Here is a 4,738-nt window from a genome sequence, read left to right as displayed (position 1 = left end):
AGTATTTGGTTGTTTTGTGAAGTGATTGTTGTTAGAATTTGATTTGAGAATTGAATTGTTAAAATGTCAAAATTTCAAGGTCTGATAGTGAATTTGATGTGTAATAGGGACTGTTAAAAGGTGTAGAATATTTGGCTGTAATTTGGTTCTTAGAAAATGTTCACTTTGATGAATTTTGGGTTAGAGGACTAAATTGCAAAAAGCTATAAAAGTTTAAGGAAAATGCATAATTAATGAAAAGTTAAGGGTCAAATGCATTGAATGGAATATGAAATGTGTATGAGATAAATATATTGTATTTAATTTTTATATAGATCAAAATTTGAATAAAAAGACTAACCGAGGAAAAGAGAAAATAGCAGATTAGTCATTGCATGTTGATCAACATTTAATAGTAGGTAAGTTTATGGTGTTTTAATACATAAATGAATTTCTACTTGAATTCTTATAGTATAGTTCTTTAACTAAATGTTTATAGATAATTATTGAATGAATGCACATATATGCCCCTATTTGTGCTTCGGTACCCCTAAACGCACATACGTGCCCCTGGTTGTACTTCGGTACCCCTGACTACACATGCGGGCCCTGTTTGTACTTTGGTAATCCTGAATTAAAAAAATATGTGCATTGAGTATAGTTATACTTAGATTAAATGTTATACTATGTCCTTACAAAGCTATGTAAGCTTACCGATTTTTGCGGATTTTTTTGTAGATAATCGTTGTTGACATTTTGGAAGAATCAATCAACCGACTCACATTATCCATCTAAGTTGGTAGCTTTTGTGTCTCTTAAGGTAGTGGCATGTATATATAGATAAATATGTAGTTTATGAATGAGATATGTGTTTTTTCTAAGGTATATTTTGAATGGATGAAGCAAGTATGCTTATATTTCATAGATAAACATTGATGGTTAGTTGTTGATTGAAGTGGATTTGATCATGGAGCAATCCTTAATTGCTTAATGTATTATAAATGAGGTCTTTTATGCATATTTTTGAACAATTTTTTAGTATATAATGTGGTGCCTTTGAATGGCATATTGGTTGGATGATATAGGTTAGTTGATTTGGTATATTGAGGTATGTTGTGGTAGTGCGTAGGTCTATTGAATGTGTGTATAATTGGAATGGTGGAATAGGTGTGGTTTGGTCTTAAAAAGAGCATGACTTTAGGTCAAATTTGGTGCACACGGCCTAGGACATAGGTTGTCAAACGGCCGTGTGTGGCCTAGGTCACGGGCATGTGTGGCAACTCAGAGAGTTACATGGCCTAGCACATAGCCTAACATACAGGCGTGTGTGGCATCTCAATGAGTTACACGGTAAGGACACGGGCTGAAACATAGCCGTGTGTCCCATGTTCGAATGTTACATGGTCTGGGGTGATGTCATACAACCACGTGACCCTTCTTTTCCAATTTTACAACTTTTTCTTAAAACTTCTATTTTGTTTCAAATTAGTCCCAGATTGCACCAAAGCTATTTTTAAGGCCTCGAAGGCTCGATTTAGGGACAAAATGCCTATGATAGAGATACTTTTAATGTCATGTATTTTATTTAATGTTATGTAGACAAATGATTGAAGATTGCTTGGTAATACTCCGTAACCCTAATCCAACGATGTAAACAGGTTAATGGTGTTACACCATGTCTATTAATTCATCATCTTGTGCTCCCATGGCTATTAAGTTCTTTATGAACTTGGCATAATTTGGCATTTTCTCCAAAGCTTCCACAATGGGTTTCTTGATATGTAATTGTTTAAGAATATCTTCAATTTTTAAAATTGTACCTCTTATTGATACTTTTGGCGTCTCTACTGATAAGGAGGTGATGGAATGTTAACCTTGACCGAACCCCTTTTCTGAGGTGCTGATGTCCTTGTGTTTGCCATGGGCGTTGAACCTTTAGGATGATTCTGTTGTGCTTGGTTTTCTGTAGAAGTCACAAGAGCAGACTTCTGTATTATGGGAACTTCAACATTTGATTGAACTTCCTCCCAATTCTTAGCTTCCATAGGCTCGTCTTCAATTTCAATAGTCTTTGGTTTCAACATTTTTCCACTCCTCATAGTAACAACTTCACATGCTTATTTACATGTACCATTTGGATTTATAGTGTTACTTGGCAAAGCTTCTTGAGGTTTACTTGTGAGCTCATTGGCTAATTGTCCTATTTGGTTTTCTAGATTCCTTAGAGTGGCATCATTTTTTTTCCATATATGCTTTCAATAAGTTATCCAAAATACTTAAAGAATCAGCTGGCTGAGATTTCTACATCTATTTTTGAAAAACCTGGAAAATGATTTGAATGTGAAGGCATATAGGAATTACCTAGACCAATCCCTTGCTTACTCAGGAGAAATTGGGATGATTCTACTATGAAGGGTTGTAGTAAGTTGATTTCGATCTTGGACCACTTTTATTATGGTTTTGGTTGTCCTTATAATAGATGGATTTTGGGTTTAATGGGTAGTCTTCGCACATATGAACATCTCCGCAATAAATACAAGAGATAATTTCAAACTAGCTTAGTTGTTGACTTGACACATTAGCATTAAAATCATTAGCAGAAAAGTTCTTAAGGCTGCCAAAAACGTAAGTAGATCATCTTCATGAACTCCAGCCACCCTTCTTCCTATGGCTACTTGAGTAGTCTGCCACTGATAACTATTGCTAGATATCCTTTCAAGGATCTCATATGCTTCATTTTATAATTTTGCAAGAAGAGATCCATTGGATGAAGCGTCTACCACCATTTTTATATGTGCATTGAGACCATTGTAAAAAGACTCCAACTGAATACAGTGAGGAATTCCATGATGAGTACATTTTTGCAACAAGTCCTTGAATCGCTCCCATGCATCATAGAGAGATTCATAGTCAAGTTGTTGAAATGTGAGATTTTATTTTTAAGCTTGGAATTTATACTCGGTGGAAAATACTTTATCAAGAATCGTTCAGTCAATTCTTGCTATGTTGATAAAGAATGAGGTGGTAAGGAATTCAACCATGCTCGTGCTTTTTCTTTCAGCGAGAATGAGAATAATTTAACCTCAAAGCATTTTCAACTACTCTGGCTAGCTTGAATGAATCACTTACTTCCATGAATAAACGAAGGGGAAGATGTGGATCTTCGGTAGGCTTTCCACTAAATTGACCGATCATTTGCAACATCTGGAACATATCTAGCTTTAATTCAAATTAAGAAGCATCAATCTCAGGCCACACAATTGTCAAATTGAATCCATTGAATAAAGGCACAGCATATTGGCAGATGGGGTGCTCTCTATAATTAGCAACAATGACCATATTATAAGCGTTGTAAAAAGCTCCTTAGTTTTTATTTTGTCCTACAGGATATATAATCACCTGAAAATAGAAAAATAAATATATTTAAAGTAAATTGCAAAATAATTATCTTCACAAATAATAACAAAATACAGTACTCGACAATGGTGCCAAAAACTTGGAATGACGGAGATGTGCAAGTGTACACAATTACAACAAGTTATAAAGCGACAAGTATTGTCAACTTATCGTGCCCACAAAGACTGTGCAAGTGACTATTTATGAAATGTAAAATTTAACAATTTCGTGGAGGAAAAATATGTTGATTTGAAGAGGTGTTATAAAAACTAAAAATTAACTAAGAAAATAAAAAGTAAAAATTTCTAAGGCCCTTAACCATAGAATTAAGGCCCTTAACCATAGAGGCAAGCATTTACTTATGCCAAAAATTAACAAATTAAATATTCAAATTTTTGGGGTGTTACACAATTAATCATTTGAATTGACATAGAGATATGGTCAAAAATTATTGAGTTTTAGTTGGTATGTATGTGCATTAGTTAGTAAGTTCTTGAGTTGTAGTGAAATTATTCATAACAACATGAACACAATTTTAATAATTCTAAGTTTAAAAATAAAATTAATCTAACACATTTATGTCATATTGGCTAAACTCATTTTTAGAAATCATGCATTGAAATTTTTACTTTTTATTTTCTTAGTTTATTTTTAGAAATCAAGCATCAAATCTCACTTTTTGGAAATTCTATTATTTTATTTCTAAGTCTATCTATGTTCTTTTGACTTAAGCATTATTTTCAGTCAATTTATATTAGAATAAGCTTATTGGTTTAGTGGTAATATGTTGGTTTACCCTTCGCTTTTATGTTCGAGTCCTGGCATGAGTAAAAGATTGAATTTATTTTTGTTTGTTATTTTTAATGTGCTATCCAAGTTGGTGTGTTGGAATTGGATTAAAATTCTAGATAAGTTGGTGGGAGGTTAGTTAAGATTTGGTGTTTATTTTAAATTAAAAGATTATTGTTTAATTTTTAATTTTAATTTTATTTTCCAAAAGTCTGCTTCCCATATTTCCATGTTCTTTATTTATTTTTTTTTTAATTTTAGTTTTGTTGGTTCTTCCTCCTGCGTCTCTTTTTCTATTTTCTTTTCCAAATCAAATCCAAGTGCTATTACGATACTACTTTCTTCCAATTGTCAATATTGTTTGGCTCATAATCTATTTTTGCTTCCAATTTCCAGTTTGTTTTTTTCGATTCAGTAAGTAATTGGGGTAGGTGAAGCTTTAGTTTTTTTATGGTTGTTGGATAAGTTGGGGGTTTTCGTTATTCTTTGTAATGGAAAGATTCATTGATTGTGTTATTCATTTTAATTCTCAATTAGGGGACAACCGAGAGTCGGGTGATGTTCCTCCAATGAT

General features: G+C 32.9%; 1 non-coding gene across 1 annotated transcript; it reads left to right on the top strand.

Annotated features, from left to right (window-relative positions):
- The first annotated feature begins 2,820 nt into the window (after positions 1-2,820).
- On the top strand, positions 2,821-2,926 carry LOC128294251 (small nucleolar RNA R71). Its single transcript, XR_008284565.1, has one exon. It is a non-coding gene; the product is annotated as a small nucleolar RNA R71 (small nucleolar RNA).
- The last annotated feature ends 1,812 nt before the right edge of the window (positions 2,927-4,738 follow it).

The sequence above is a fragment of the Gossypium arboreum genome, chromosome 6 (genome assembly GCF_025698485.1).
Source record: "Gossypium arboreum isolate Shixiya-1 chromosome 6, ASM2569848v2, whole genome shotgun sequence".
Lineage (NCBI taxonomy): Eukaryota > Viridiplantae > Streptophyta > Magnoliopsida > Malvales > Malvaceae > Gossypium > Gossypium arboreum.
Note: the sequence above shows the minus strand (reverse complement) of the source record. Positions and strands in the feature narration are given on the sequence as shown.